The following is a 17,137-nucleotide window of genomic DNA, read 5'->3' on the forward strand; positions in this document are numbered from 1 at the left end:
TGTACGAAGCAAATTATCGTTGTTATTACATTAAACCGTGATTTATATTTTATTGCAATCAGTTAGTTTATTAAAAGGTAGGAGACGAGGTACTGTCAGAAGTACAGCTGTGAGAAGCAGAACAGAGTCGTGCTTGGGTAGCTCAGATGGTAGAGCACTTGCCCGCAAAAGGCAAAGGCCCCGAGTTCGAGTCTCGGTCCGGCATACAGTTTTGATCTGCCAGGAAGTTTCATATTAGTGCACACTCCGCTGCAGAGTGAAAATCTCATTCTGGAAACATACCCTGGCTGTGGCTAAGCCATGTCTCCGCAATATCCTTTCTTCCAGGAGTGCTAGTTCTGCAAGGTTCGCAGAAGAGCTTCTGTGTAGTTTGGAAGGTAAGAGACGAGGTACTGGCAGAAGTAAAGCTGTGAGGACGAGGCGTGAGTCGTGTTTGGGTAGCTCAGATGGTCTATTTGAACCATTTTGCCGGCATGGTACCTCAGCGTGTTCGGTCAGAGAGCCGGTTGGCCTCTGTAATAAAAAAAACTGCATGGAAGGATCAACAAACGAACTTGAACGGGTGTCATGTGACGTCCGCAACGACCAAACACAACGATTATTATTATTACTGTTATTAAAATAGTGTTCATCTGGTGGCACGCTAGAAGGGTTAAAAAAAAAAAAAAAGGAAGCACATATATATGGGGAGGCCCTGTTAAACAGACTAGAAGAACAAGCGGACCAGTTAATAGTAGAGTATCAGGCAGGGTTTCGCAAAGGTCGATCTTGCATCGAACAGATATGGAACTTAAAAACAGTTTTGCAAATGAGAAGATGTAGAAATACTGTGGTAACTTTTGTCGATTTTAAAAAGGCTTACGACTCAGTAGATAGACAAACATTATTCCACACTTTAGAGGAGTTCAGAATTGACCGGAAAACAAGGTCAATTATTCAACAGGCATTAACAGATACAACCTCCAAAGTTAAACTCATGGGAGAAACATCAGAAGCATTTCATATCCATACTGGTGTTCACCAAGGAGATGGAATGTCCCCCAAAGCATGTTCACAAGGCAAATCTTTGAGATAGTAGACAAGAGCAAAAACAAGACAAAGTGGATCACTGAAACAGAAGAAGACATTAAAGAACTGGGGATCACACAAGGCAACATAACAATAGAGCACAGTTTAGAAATATCATAAAGAAACACACACTTAAACAAGAACACACGGAGAACAGAACGGGAAAAAGCTGGCCTGAAGAACGCAAGAGAGAACACAGTTAACGTATGAAGAGAATTTGGGAAGAAAGAAGAAGAAATCATGACTACTCATGTTCAATCGCTCTCTTAAAAGGGAATAATCGAAAATAATAATATTTGGCGAGAGGTGTTTCATGCTAGGCACAAAACAGAAATCGATGTAATGGGTGTAAGCTGGTGGCTATGTACCAAAATGGATAATGTCGTTTTCATCTGTTACGAGGTTTATGACCAGTGTTTTCTGGGTTACGTAAAGGATCCTTCTCTTCGATGGCGCAAGTTTCCTGGATCAACTAATTCCTGCTGGGTGTGAACCACTTAACATAGGACAAGATACGGAATTTATTAGAATATACAACTGAAACAGAAAAGTCCTAACATTAAAGGAGAAAGTTTCACATGCGAAAAGCTCTTACAGTGAACAAGAAAGTAGTAATGACCAAATTAATTCAATTAGCAACTAACTGATCATGTCACCTCCAAAAGAATAACAAACGGAAATGCAGAACATAACCAGTCTATATAAATTGTAACTAAATCTCAAATGACACTTACATTTTTTTGACATTAAAAAATCAAAAAAGAGAAAAAGCACCAAATATTGGCGTTCCGCTCTATTCATATTATCCCTTATAACTAACAAACTAATATCAGACTACTTACAGATACTACAACGGAATCGAAAGCACACAGTTGGCAACAATATAAACACCAAACACACCTAAACACGCACATAGAGTCAGCGAAATGGGGTGTTAAAGTGAAATGTGCACGCAAATACCAAAGTTAGAACATCCTGGCGAGCGCGGAACAACGAGGTACAGTTCCAAGCCGATACTTATACGACAATAAGGTTCAAAATATCGTACGTAGAACCAAACTAAATTAACCTTAGGAAATTTGCGTTCCGGAAAGCTGCTTCTTACCGAACAATAAGAGCAGTAGACATGTTAAACCGTGCCACATAAAAGCTACGCTATTGCACAAGTAATAGAAGTAAGTAAAACAAATCGTCCCAGGTGTTACAGAATTCCATCAATCGTTTCACAAAAACCACAACAGTATAGGAGTCGGTCGGGAGTACCTCTGGTAAAGGCAGACAAACACCAGTCACAGCCCTACTAAATAATGGAGAACTTTTCCATCAAATGTAGTCTACAAAATGTAGGAATACTTTCATCACATTAACTTCATACAACATCAAGAACTCTGCTTTCCTAAGTGAGATTGAGGCTGATGACTGGAAGCGGCTGTACTTCAGTTCCAAAAATGCAAACCTCTGTAAGAACGTTTTCTCTATGTGATAGGCCGAATCCGCCTTGTTTGTTACTAAACATACTGTCCTACTGCTACTTACTGCTCGATGTCAATGAAGTATCGAAATACATCTTCCTTGATATTTTTAGTCAAATTTAGAAGCTAGGAATTTACCAATATACGCCATTACGTGGGGGCTGTTTATCTTCTTTTCATGCATCTAATCAACCAACAATAATATCTTCATGAACAGCTCGAGATAATGTTTCTCTCAGTAGCTGCAAAAAAAAAAAAAAAAGTTCCCTGCATGAAAGCCAAACCGCACTTAACATGGGTTCTCGAGGCACAAAAAATCAATGGAAACTTCATCCCCGATGTAATGCTTGCACAAGGCTTCTCACATGTCACGATGTCAAGCATGTACTCGATTACCTAAATTCAGGGAAAACAGCCGCCTTCAGGGTCAACTACCAAGTGCAATAACGTTTGGATGATAAGTGTTGCTGCGACTGTCGAGGATGATAATAGTATGCAGACACGCCCATTGGCAGTAAATCATTAGACAGTTCAGTGCCGAATAACAAGAGTCGGTGAGCAGCTATACCATGCAGAACCACAGAATCAGCTTCTCACTGCCCCACAAATGTACCTCTGCTCACCGCACTTAAAGGGACAGAGATTAGCACTGGTGCACGTTGAAATGGTTCAAATGGCTCTAAGCACTATGGGAATTAACATCTGAGGCCCCAGCCCTAACTAACCTAAGGACATCACACATCGATGCTCGAGGCAGGATTCGAACTTGTGACCGTAGCAGCAGCGCGATTCCGGACTGAAGCGCTTAGAACCGCTCGGCCACAGAGGCCGGCACTGGTGCAGGAACACCATCGTTGGACGTTAGAAACATGGAAGTAGGTCATCTTTCCGACGGGTCGCGGGTAACATTGACATTGATACTGCTCTGGGGGCGGGGGGGGGGGGGGGGGGGGGGGGGACGATGCGAGCACGACGAAAACTACGCCAAGCACCCACTCTCCTTGCAATAGGGTACTGTTCGGGAAGGTGATCGAGGTATTCGAGTGTGAGGGATGTATACACGGATTGAAATCGGTCTCCTGATGGATCTGCCATCGTATTTTATGGGCTAAGCATACCGGACCCTAGTGTTAGGTCATATGGATCTGTTTGCCGACAGTGCGCTGCAGTGATCTGCACGTTCAGCAAAAAGCACCTCATCATCGCCCCGAAATATGTCAAATGCCTCAAGAAAACCTCACGGAGATGAGAGTTGTTGGGTAGTCTCTCACGTCATTTGCCCTCAACTCTGTTCATTATATCTGTGACGTTATCTAGTGAGATGTGCAGCACTTGGACCCATCTCTGACCATTCACAGTGAGTGGGGAGCAGTAACCAGAGGTCTATCAATGTTTTTTTTGTGCCGGCCTGTGTGGCCCCGCGGTTCTAGGCGCTAAAGTCTGGAACCGCGAGACCGCTATGGTCGCAGGTTCGAATCCTGCCTCGGGCATGGATGTGTGTGATGTCCTTAGGTTAGTCAGGTTTAAGTAGTTCTAAGTTCTAGGGGACTGATGCCCTCAGATGTTAAGTCCCATAGTGCTCAGAGCCATTTGAACCATTTTTTTGTGTCTTGTGGAATCAGCACCACAAGAGCATGCGGGTGACCAATACAGATTCTCATAAGTATATATGCACTAGCTTTGGTGAATCACCCTCAACCTCCTCAGCGGGATTTATAACAGAAACCCTATAATTAGCAGAAAGCGGTGATTATTTAAAACACAACATATTGGAATTGTCAGGAAATATTATCAAAATCGAGGTGAAGACATGGTTATATATTAGCTGATGTGGTGAACTGATTATAGTCTGAGGAATGGAGATTCTGATGTCGAAGGTTCTGGTGTCCACAGAGCAGTTAATGGCGATGTGGAGAGAGAGAATGACACTTCTCATGTTAGTGAGGGAAGACTGATGGAATGTCCGTACAGTAACTGATCACGTGAAGGAGAATGACAGTACAAGGATGATGTATAGCTGCATGTAAGATATAGCACTGGGACTTGAAGACATACAATATAGCTTCCAGTCAACAGGCACAAAGTGGATGGATTTTGAGATTTGGATATGAAAGAAAGGAAAGATGCACGAGATTGTTGTATGAGTTCTAAACATTCGTTTATAAGAGGAATGCATGGGGACGAAAATGCTGTATTGCACACGAGAGGGATGGAGCAAAGACCGAGGGGATGTAAACTGTTAAAGTGGCCTTACAATGAGATATGAAGATTGATACTATGGAGTAAAGGATAAAAGTGCTGACAGTCAAAACGATGAACTGTTTGATACGCTATGGCAGCAGGAAAGGGTTGGTGAACAGAATGAAAGCGATATAATATTTCTTTTGAATTGAAATAATAGATAGATAGGGTGAATGAGTTCTAAGAGCTGAAAGCCTATGAGCGTATGAAGCGAAGTGGATGGAATTCAAGTACCTGGAGGGACTGGTGTGAATCAGGAGTATAGTTCCGGACAGGGAATCTTTCTTTCTTTCTCTCTCTCTCTCTCCTTTTTTTTTTTTTTTGTGCCTTTGTCCCGCATCAGGCGCAGGGTCGGCATGGTTAGTAACGGATTTTGCCTGCTTAATTCAGGGAGTGGCCGGATGCACTTCCTATCGCCATCCTGTTACCACCTGGGACGGAATATGTGTACCGCAACTGTCTGCGTGTAATGTTATTCATATGAAATTGAGCGAAAGTTTTCCAGATGTTTGCGAATCGTGTAACTGAGACAGGACTGGGATGCCAGCCAGGTATTCACGTAGTAGGTTGTGGGAAACGGTCTAAAAACCACATTCAGGCTGACCGGCACACCGATCCGCATTGTTAACCTCCTTAGTCTTGAGGTTAGGTTTTTATGAATGGAAAGTTTATGTTGGTGGTCAGTGTCTTGTTCTGAGACAAAATAAGACTTAAAATTATTGTGATTCACAAAAATTCACTATAAAAAAATGCGTACCACGAATAAATTATCTGAATGGGACAGAAATCGGTAGATTTGATGTACATGTACAGACAAACAAATGATTACAATTTCAGAAAAATTAGATGTTTTAATCAAGAGAGAGAGCTTCGTAAATTGAGCAAGTCAATAACGCGTTGGTCCACCTCAGAACCTTCTGCAAGCTGTTATACGGCTTGATTCAGTTGTTGGATGTCCTCCTGAGGGATATCGTGCCAAATTCTATCCAGGTGGCGCGTTAGATCGTCAAAATCTCCGGTGGACCCTGCCCAAAATGTTGTCAGTCAGGGAGAGATCTGCACTAAGAAAAGCAGTGGGAAATCTCCCGTGTGCGGGCGGACGTTATCTTTCTGAAATATAAGCCCAGCATGACTTGCCATGAAGGGCAAAAATCGTGGCGTAGAATACCGTCGAAGTACCGCTGCGCTGTAAGGGTGGCGCGGATGACAACCAAAACGGTCCTGCTATCAAAGAAAATGGTACCACAGACCACCACTCCTGCTTGCCGGACGATATGACGGGCGACAGTCAGGTCCGTGGCTTCTCCAGACACGTCTTCGCTGGCCATCGTGGCTCAATTCAATGCGGTGCTCATCACTGAAGACAATTCTATTCCAGTCCATGTCATTCCACGCCGACCGACATAAATCGTGGTGACTTCAATGTATTTATTGTCTTTGAATGAAAGTGTCATATCTGTTCGTCTCATTGCCTGTTTCTTTCAATTACCTTCTGTAGTATACAGTGTGCTGAGTGCGGCCCATAGCGCGTTTATTTTGCAAGTGTAGTCCTATTTTGTACTGCTATGGGGGAGTCAGCTCAAGATCCACCTTGCACTTAATATGTTTTTGTAACCAATGGATTGTTGTTGTTGTGGTCTTCAGTCCTGAGACTGTTTTGAAGCAGCTCTCCATGCTACTCTATCCTGTGAAAGCTTCTTCATCTCCCAGTACCTACTGCAGCCTACATCCTTCTGAATCTGCTTAGTGTATTCATCTCTTGGTCTCCCTCTACGATTTTTACCCTCCACGCTGCCCTCCAGTACTAAATTGGTGATCCCTCGATGCCCCAGAACATGTCCTACCAACCGATCCCTTCTTCTAGTCAAGTTGTGCCACAAACTCCTCTTCTCCCCAATTCTATTCAATACCTCATCATTAGTTTTGTAATCTACCCATCTAATCTTCAGCATTCTTCTGTAGCACCACATATCTCAAGCTTCTATTATCTTCTTGTCTAAACTATTTATCGTCCATGTTTCACTTCCTTACGTGGCTACACTCCATACAAATACTTTCAGAAACGACTTCCTGACACTTAAATCAATACTCGATGTTTACAAATTTCTCTTCTTCAGAAACGCTTTCCTTGTCATTGCCACTCTACATTTTGTATCCTGTCTACTTCGACCATCATCAGTTATTTTGCTCCCCAAACATCAAAACTCCTGTACTACTTTAAGCGTCTCATTTCCTAATCTAATTCCCTCAGCACCACCGACTTAATTCGACTACATTCCATTATCCTCGTTTTGCTTTTGTTTATGTTCATCTTATACCCTCCTTTCAAGACACTGTCCATTCCGTTCAACTGCTCTTCCAAGTCCTTTGCTGTCTCTGACAGAATTACAATGTCATCGGCGAACCTCAAACTTTTTATTTCTTCTCCATGGATTTTAATACCTACTCCGAACTTTTCCTTTGTTTCCTTTACTGCTTGCTCAATATACAGATTGAATAGCATCGGGGAGAGGCTACAACCCTGTCTCACTCCTCTCCCAACCACTGCTTCCCTTTCATGTCCCTCGACTCTTATAACTGCCATCTGGTTTCTGTACAAATTGTAAATAGCCTTTCGCTCCCTGTATTTTACCCCTGCCACCTTCAGAATTTGAAAGAGAGTATTCCAGTCTACATTGTCAAAAGCTTTCTCTACGTCTACAAATGCTAGAAACGTAGGTTTGCCTTTCCTTAATCTTTCTTCTAAGATAAATCGTAGGGTCAGTATTGCCTCACGTGTTCCAATATTTCTACGGAATGCAAACTGATCCTCCCCGAGGTCGGCTTCTACCAGTTTTTCCATTCGTCTGTAAAGAATTCGCGTTAGTATTTTGCAGCTGTGACTTATTAAACTGATAGTTCGGTAACTTTCACATCTGTCAACACCTGCTTTGTTTGGGATTGGAATTATTATATTCTTCTTGAAGTCTGAGGGAATTTCGCCTGTCTCATATATCTTGCTCACCAGATGGTAGAGTTTTGTCAGGACTGGCTCCCTCAATACGATTTTAAGTAATTCCGCAACAAAGACTTTTTCACCCTGGATTTATTCAAAACTTGTTCCTGTAGCACCTTGCCACAATGGAATGGAACAATGTTTCGTGAATAGCCAAACCGCAGTCCTCTACTGCGAAGATCTCCGCCAAGTTATCCATCGTTTGGAAACACTGGAAGGCAACATGCAGGGTCGTGGAGGGGCGGCCGTGGCCTGCCCTAAACCCAGAGGTGCACGCGGCTCCGGCCAGCTCGCATCGATCCGTGGAGCAGCCAGCTCCAGCAGCAGCGGCGCGTTGCCTGGCAACAGGTTGTTTTTAGAGAGCGCACGGCCTGACCTGGATCCGGCCGTCTCTAATGAGGCGCGCTCAGGTGCCGGCTGAAGGGCCGCTCCGGCCGCTTCTCGCCAATTCTTTGTTTCCCCAAGCAGCGCGCCTCTGGGGACGCATTCTTGAACACTGTTCAACTCCCAGGTAACACCGGCAGCAGTGAAGCTCTCGTGATCACAGGAACCTATCGTATGATACGCACAGATTTTGCTGCTGAGTTTAACTCCTTTTTTGACAAAAATTGACTATGAATCGCTCGAACAAAAACTGTGACCCATATTAGAAAGGAAGCGCATGGCACACCCTTCTACAAGGAGGTTGCGTACATACATACATATCCAGCGGTCACAGGACCTGTAGACCAAGCGCTGCTTCAAATGGTTCAAATGGCTCTGAGCACTATGGAACTTAACTCCTTTGGTCATCAGTCCCCTAGAACATAAAACTAATTAAACCTAACTAACTTAAGGACATCACACACATCCATGCCCGAGGCAGGATTCGAACCTGCGACGGTAACGGCAGCGCGGTTCCAGACTGTAGCGCCTAGAACCGCTCGGCTACTGCGGCCGGCACTGCTTCCACAATTTGCCTCTATGCCCTTACTTTTTGTGCTCGGATCCTCCAGGCGTCTTCAATCTCCAGGGCTGCCAGGCCTTTCGCCAGGTCGTCCATTCAGGGCTGTCTTGGTCGCTTGGTCGTCCTTTGGGGCCTCTGGTGTTCAGATTTCTTCACCTGTCTATCTTCTGGCATACAGGCTACATAGGCTGCCCACTACATTCTTTTGCTCGTCTGCTTTTTTAGTATTTTTGGTTGTTGCATGGAGAGGTAGATTTGCTCATTCCTCCTCATTCCTCTCCATCATCCTTTATCCTAGATTGACCCACTTGTCTTCCTCATTACTTTCCTTTCAAATATTAATAATTTTTCCTCTTTGGGTTTTGTCATGCTCCATGTTTCTGAACCGTACATGACTGCTGGGCGTGTCACAGATATCACTGTGCTATAGAATCTCATCTTAGTATTTGCAGATATAGATTTAGAGCTGAGCGCATCCCTAAGGGAATACATGCATTTCGTTTCCACTACAGTTCTTTCCTTGATCTCCATTTCTACGTTGTTGTTGCTGGCAAACCAAGGTTCTAAGTATTTGAACTGGTGAACTCAGTTGAACCTCATGCCATCCATGTCAAAAAATTCTTGCCTCTCTTGTCTTCTTCCTAACTGCATGAACTCAGTTTTGTCTTGATTCACCTTTAGCGCAACCTTCTGTGCTTATTTGTCCATTGAGGGCTACATGTCCTCCGACTGAACACGCTGAGGTACCGTGACGGCTGCCATCCGCTCGACCACCGACCTCGCTCTGCTATATCCTCAGTACGACGGGTACCCAAACTAAAGCATGAAAACGCAAAAACTTATTTCAGCTCATGGCTTGATTGTACTGAGCAGTACTATATCATCTCTTTATACGCGACAACTAAAAATACGTCTATCTGTACTCCAGCCCATCCCTGTTGCCTACATTCCCTTATTACATTTTCAGAGATGAAATTGAACAGAACACATGACAGAGCATCCCCTTGTTTTATATTCGTCTCACTCTCGAACTTTTCTGGCGTGACCCCTCGGAAACTCACTACTGCCCTTGATCCACTCAAACAAGGATAGCAAAAGAAATCCTTAAAGCTATAGTCCAGTATCTTTGACATCAATCTGTTGTAGCATCTTACAAGGGGAGGGTCTGAAATATGAGTCACCGATTTCGATCAAGTTTTGCAAGGACGTTCTATATTGAAAATAAAGAGACACCTTTTTTGGCTTTTTGCTGAACACTCCCTAGTTTTTGAAAAAATCGAGGTCAAAGTTGATGACGAAAAATCATATTTTCAATGGTATTTATCGAAAGATCGTCTAAAAATATTTTTATTAATATAACATGGGGTCTAAAGTCAATAATGTTCGAGTTATTGACGTTTATGTGTTTCCAAGCTGTAGGTTGGGTACTTGTCATTCAGTATGTTTAGCAGACTGAAGTCGGTGGTTGAGCGATCAAGGCATTAGATTACCAAACCGCTGGGCCGTGTTCTATTCTTTGTCGTGATATTTTTTTGTAATTCATGTTTCTTTTCGTGTATCTGATTATATTCTGACACTCGGACTACTTTTCTTTGCCTTTTTTTTTTGTAAAAAAAAAAAAAAAAGGAAGGTGTGATTAGTAATCAAATAAGTACATATAATGTGTTGACAATTATTTTCATCGTGATACATAGTACGAAAATACACTCAAAGTATATTATTCCGTAATTCTAACTTATCTTCTATTCGTGAGCGTTCTCGCAATCAGTGGGATGAAACTTACCATAAAAATAGGGAGAACATAAATGTTTCTCGCACCATACGCAACACATGAACGAAATCTCGCCACACTGGCATGTTTTTCGGTTCACTGTTCGTGCAAAACATTTCTGATTCACATTGCTAAAAATAGATATATCGGATATCAATTCGCCCTATCTTGTAATTCTCTGCTCTGCTGTGATGTTGCATGATTCTGAAGTCGAGCAATGACATGTGGGAAGAAGTAAACGTCACACAGCTGACAAAAATAGGTATATTTCGCTGGTGTAACTTTCATGGTGCCGGTCGGTTGAGCACCATCATCTACGAAAGTCATATCGTAGCACTTGATGTGTAATTATTTGATTATTAATCACACCTCCGGATGATTTATTTCAAGAAAAGGAAAGAAAGGTATTCCCGTAGTCAGAACATTATCAGGTACGACGAAAAAAATTTCGAATGAAAAAAAGCCACGACCAAGAATCGAACACGGCTCAGCAGTTATTATTATTATAGAGGGCTACATGTCCTCCGACTGAACACGCTGAGGTAACGTGACGGCTGCTATCCGCTCGACCACCGACCTCGCTCTGCTATATCCTCAGTACGACGGGTACCCAAACTAAAGCATGAAAACGCAAAAACGTTAATACCCCGAACATTATGAACTTTGGACCCCATATTGTTAATAAAAACATTTATTTTTAGGCGATATTTTGATGTATAGCACTGAAAATATGATTTTTCGTCGTCTACTTTGACCCAATTTTTTTCAAAAACTAGGCGGTGTGTTGCAAAAAGCTGAAACATGTGTCTCTTTGTTTTCAATACGGAACGTCGTTTAAAAATTTTACCAAAAGCGATGACCCGCATGTCAGACCTCCCACTTGTTAGGACATATTCTGAACTCAAACATAATGAGAAATCTTGGACAGGATGATCTCCATGCAACCAACATGCATTCTGAAAACATTAGTCAAGCGAATCTCAACTCGCGGTTTTTCCTTATGATACCTTGAAAGTCATGTGTCAAGTAGATGCAGTGTTTCGTGACTTTCGAAAAGCATTTGACTCTTTATCACATCGAAACTTATTGATGAAAATACCGCCATGTGAGATATCATTCGAAATTTGTAACTGAATTGAGCATTCCTTGGCTGGGAAGACGCAGCATGTTATCTTGGAAGAAGAGTCATCGTCAGCTGCTTAAGTAACTTACAGTATGCCCAGGGAAGTGTTTTGAGATCCCTGCTGTTCACACCAAAGCTTATTTACGAATGTATGGTCTTATGGGGTATCAAATGAAATTTGTACCTGGATTGAGGACGTCTCGATAGGGAGAACGTAGCATGCTATCTCGGGTGGAGAACCATCGACACATGAATAAGCTACTTCCGGTAGGCCCCATGGAAGTGCGATGGGACCGTTGCTGTTCACGTTTCTTTTTAATGACCTGGGAAACAATATTATTAATAACCTTATACTTTCAACAGAGGATGCAGTTATCTTTAAATCCTGTAAAGAGCTGCACAACTATTCTATCAGATCTTATTCAAAGTTTTCTGAATGACCATAATCTACCGTTCAGGCTATTGTTACTTGCATTAACATACGCTTTTCTTTTGTATGCTTTACTGGTACAGAATTATAGGTGTGCATGCATTTTTAAGTGCATATTGTAACACGCAAAATTAACTTAACTCGGTTGCAGTCAAAATTTACCTTGGTCATAAACTGTTAAAACGCACCGGAATGGCCGGACGTTTAAATAAACAACGTGACACTAGGTGTTTCTTGAATAACTGGTTTAACAGTTTGTAAGGATACGAAATGAAATGATCAGTTTTAGGTAAAACAGGTGGTAGACTTTGGTTCACTGATAATTTTTACTTCTGGACCGTCTGACAGCAACTGAATAAAACACAATTTTAGTGCCATACGCGTTTCGCCTTTATTTTCTGCAAGGCATTATCAGTTGCAGGTTGCGTGGACAATTTCTTACATATTATGCTCCTGTTGCGTTTTTGGTGTTGTTCTTCTTCTTATGAACGCCAATTTGCTCTTTATTCACACGAAGTGCTGAGTGCTATTGACAAGGGATTTCAGATCGATTCCGTATTCCTGGATTTCCGGAAGACTTTTGACACTGTACCACATAAGCGGCTCGTAGTGAAATTGCGTGCTTATGCAATATCGTCTCAGTTATGTGACTGGATTTGCGTTTTTCTGTCAGAGAGGTCACAGTTCGTAGTAAATGACGGAAAGTCATCGAGTAAAACAGAGATTGATTTCAGGCATTCCCCAAGGTAGTGTTATAGGCCCTTTGCTGTTCCTTATCTATATAAACGATTTGGGAGACAATCTGAGCAGCTATAGTCTGGAATCGCGTGACCGCTACGGTCGCAGGTTCGAATCCTGCCTCGGGCATGGATGTGTGTGATGTCCTTAGGTTAGTTAGGTTTAAGTAGTTCTAAATTCTAGAGGACTGATGACCACAGATGTTAAGTCCCATAGTGCTCAGAGCTATTTGAACCATTTTTGAACAATCTGAGCAGCAGTCTTCGGTTTTTTGCAGATGACGCTGTTGTTTATCGACTAATAAAGTCATCAGAAGATCAAAACAAACGGCAAAACGATTTAGAAAAAATATCTGAATGGTGCGAAAAGTGGCAGTTAACCTTAAACAATGAAAAGTGTGAGGTCATCCACATGAGTGATAAAAGGAACTCATTAAACTTCGGTTACACGATTAATGAGCCAAATCTAAAAGCCGTAAATTCAACTAAATACCTAGGTATTACGATTACGAACAACTTAAATTGTAAAGAACACTTAGAAAATGTGGGGAAGGCTAACCAAAGACTGCGTTTTATTGGCAGGACACTTAGAAAATGTAGCAGACGTACTAAGGAGACTGCCTACATTACGCTTGTCCGTCCTGCGCGGTGTGGGATCCTTACCAGATAGGACTGACGGAGTACATCGAAAAAATTCAAAGAAAGGCAGCACGTTTTGTATTATCGCGAAATATGGGAGAGAGTGTGACATAAATGTTACAGGATTTGGGTTGGAAATCATTACAAAAAAGGCGTTTTTCGCTGCGACAGAATCTTCTCACGAAATTCCAGTCACCAACTTTCTCCTCCGAATGCGAAAAAAATTTGTTGACACCGACCTACATAGGGCGGAACGATCACCACGATAAAATAAGAGAAATCAGAGCTCGTACGGAAAGATATAGGTGTTCATTCTTTCCGCGTGCTATACGAGATTGGAATAATAGAGAATTGTGAAGGTGGTTCGATGAACCCTCTGCCAGGCACTTAAATGTGATTTGCAGAGTATCCATGTAGATGTATATGTGGAAGATGAGAGTTTTTTTCTGCAGGATAGTGTAACCAGGAACACACATTGTTGTTTGGTCGATACTCCAGCATAATGAATAATTTAAGAAACACATGGAGGAATGTGGAGGAACTCTTCGAATTCGAAACTCGATTACAGCACGCTGTTTCTCACGCATCGACGTAGTTACGTTATACAACGGCATGTTGTACGCCACAATTTGGAGCCCACTACGGGCAGAGAGTTGGAAATATGTAGACATGAAGAATAAAGTTGGAAATGTTAATAACGTTTGTTTTATTTAAAAAATATTTAAGAGTTTTCACATTAAAAATTCGGAGACATTACTTTTCAGTACCCCCTGCAGGATTAAACATCTGCGACCGGGTTGGCTAGAGACGAATGCCTGAAAAGTGTACCAAGGTACAACACTCACTTCCACTGCCTGAAAAAAAAGCTGCGCTACTATTTCGTCTCATCTTTATAAGATTTCAATGTTTCCTAAATGAAATAATCTGTCGCACTAGCAGTTGTTGCCTGCATTAAAATATCCTTTCATTTTGGATTCTCCACTACTGTACAGTTTCAGCTATGAATTCAATTTCAGGTGTGTGGTATCACCCTTCAGACAAATGTATTTGGTTTACAGTCGAAATTTGGTTGATTATGCATTTTTAAAATGCAGTGGGGATGGCCGAAAAAAACAACAACATGACCCCTAGTGTCCTTAAATAACTTGTCGTAACAATTTGTAAGGATATGAAATGGTATGTTGATATAGACTCAGTCTCAGGTAAAATAGGTGTCAGACTTTGTTTCATTGGTAAGATACTGTGTAAATACAATCATCCTACAAAGGATGTTGATCAGAGCCGGCCGAAGTGGCCGAGCGGTTCTAGGCGCTTCAGTCTGGAACCGCGCGACCGCTACGGTCGCAGGTTCGAATCCTGCCTGGGGCATGCATGTGTGTGATGTCCTTAGGTTAGTTATGTTTAAGTAGTTCTAAATTCTAGGGGACTGATGACCTCAGATGTTAAGTCCCATAGTGCTCAGAGCCATTTGAACCATTTGTTGATCAGAAAACACTTGGTGAGACCTTCTTACAACACTCCTCAAATGTGTGGAAACCATACCAGTTAGTACTGGTAGCGTATTCTGAACGTTTACAGAGAAGGATAGCACGAATGTCTTCAAGTTTGTTCGATGCGGCGGAGATGTTAAAACACCTGAACTAACAGACACATGAAGACAGCACCAACTATACCGCAAAAGCCTACGTGCAAAGTTTCAAGAATAAGAATTAAATAAGGACTCTAGGTATGCGCAGTAACCCCATACGTATAGCTACCAAACGGGCCACTGATTACAGCGTGAGCAGAGGCGTGTAAGGAATTGTTCCTCTCGCGTCCTTTCAGCGCGTTCACCGTGAACGCGGCGAACCCTTAGTTCCGCGGAAAACGGGCGGCGCGGAGTAGCACAGAGCTGCGTCAAATGGAGCAGATAATTCGTAGGTGCGCATCAGTGTTCCAATGTGCGCACATGCACGTCAAAAACAGTGGAAAACGAGAAACGCCGTCCAAACAGAGCCGCCCACGAATGAACAATTTTACTTTGCCGTACCGAGTAGGATTGTTGATATTTTTAAAAATATTGGGAATCCGATACATCGATATTTAAAAGGATATCACTATCCGCTCTCGATAAATCCAAAAGGTGTCGATATATCGGAAAAGGAAATATCAACGTACCTGCCTATAAAAATATCGGCTGCACATTGCAAATATACCGCCGGTTATAGATCTGTGTATTAAAGTACTGATTTACTATTAGATATTCTATAAATCAACAAGCTAGCTGCCTGCCCATTCCCCTTAGAGCAAGAATTGAAAGGAAAAGATGCACGGTCAAGCTTGGCGATAACCATCTTGCTAACGAAGGTAACAGTGGCGCAATAAAAGGTGTCTGATGGGTTCATCGTTCGGTTTCGTCACATATCGAACTTGTCCGGAACACTTCGTGTTGAATTATCTGTTTTTTTATTTTTGCAAACGCCAGTGATATAGCAGTTGTAGTGTCAAAATTGCGAGTTGAAGTTAAACGTTGCAGTTTCTCCTGGTAGCGCCGAGGGCCGATTAAGTCAACATTTCCCCTCACACGTCTCCAGCCACCCCAGCGATCTGTCTTGTCATTTAGATTTTTTCATCATTTTCAGCATCTGTTTATGAAGAATGTCGATGTGAAGAAATAATAAGCTAGGTATCTTAAAACTTGATTGTTAACGCAACTGGTGTGCTGTTTCCTCATATCGGAAATCTTGTTATTCCATTCACACCACCACGCCCTCCAGTGCAGCTGAAGTTCTTTTTTTGTGCCACATATAACTACTTTACACAGTCAAAGAGAAAGATTGGACATGATGAAAGCTCAAAAAGTATTTTGACTCCTTCACACAGTGATAGTGAAATTATGTCCCACTACAATTTCAAAAGAACAACTTCAAATATTTTCCGAAAATTGTGAAAAAATTGAATATAAAATAAAATTATCGCCACTCGACACTGCTATTTTGACGCTGATGTACCTACATATTGGGGGATAAAATATCGCCAATGTATATCGCTATTTTCTGGAGATAATGTACACATATCGATATATCGACATTTTATCGGCAGTCCTAGAACCGACACTGCGCGGAACTTTTGTGTTGTTGCGCAGAGCGACGCGGCTTGACGTTCAAACAGACCGCGCTGCACCGAACCCTTTTCTTTGGTTTTGCGCGGAACGTCCGTTGTCGGCGCGGCTTTACGTGAATGCAACTGGAAGAAGCCCTAGTTAGCGGTACAATAGAAAGTTCTATTTACTGTGCACTTCAGAGCGGTTTGCACAGCGTAAACGGGGATATGTTTAGTCAGTACGACAGCACCACGAAGCAGTCTGCAGCTAATCTGAAATCTTGCACAGCTCTACACTTGTTTTGAGAAACAAGGCTTTCGAACATTAATTACATAGTTACACCGAAACATTTTTGGCTGGAAGACAATAAGGATAGTCCATGATGGAAATGACTTATACCGCCAGCGCTCGTTGGCGCCGCTTCTTATCTCTTGATGAAGCTGTTCAGAGTAGAATGGCCGTTTACAGCACAGGTAATGTTGTGCAACTAGCAATAATTTTGAGCTCGAAGCACGTGGCTTATTTTCAAAGGAGTTCTAAAGCACTTCTATTTTTTTAGTGTACTCCTGGCTTATGGGCGGTCATGAGACGTCCTTGTGTAGTTCAGTATTAAGTTAGAGTTCGTATGAACGA

At 42.3% G+C, this 17,137-nt stretch overlaps 1 protein-coding gene across 2 annotated transcripts in view; it reads right to left on the reverse strand.

The window, feature by feature from the left end:
- LOC124605832 (transmembrane protein 117-like) overlaps nucleotides 1-17,137 on the reverse strand; it is a 217,745-nt gene that overhangs the window by 72,094 nt on the left and 128,514 nt on the right. The gene's annotated exons all lie outside the window — the stretch shown is intronic.

Source organism: Schistocerca americana, chromosome 3 (genome assembly GCF_021461395.2).
Source record: "Schistocerca americana isolate TAMUIC-IGC-003095 chromosome 3, iqSchAmer2.1, whole genome shotgun sequence".
In the NCBI taxonomy this organism is placed as follows: Eukaryota; Metazoa; Arthropoda; class Insecta; order Orthoptera; family Acrididae; genus Schistocerca; species Schistocerca americana.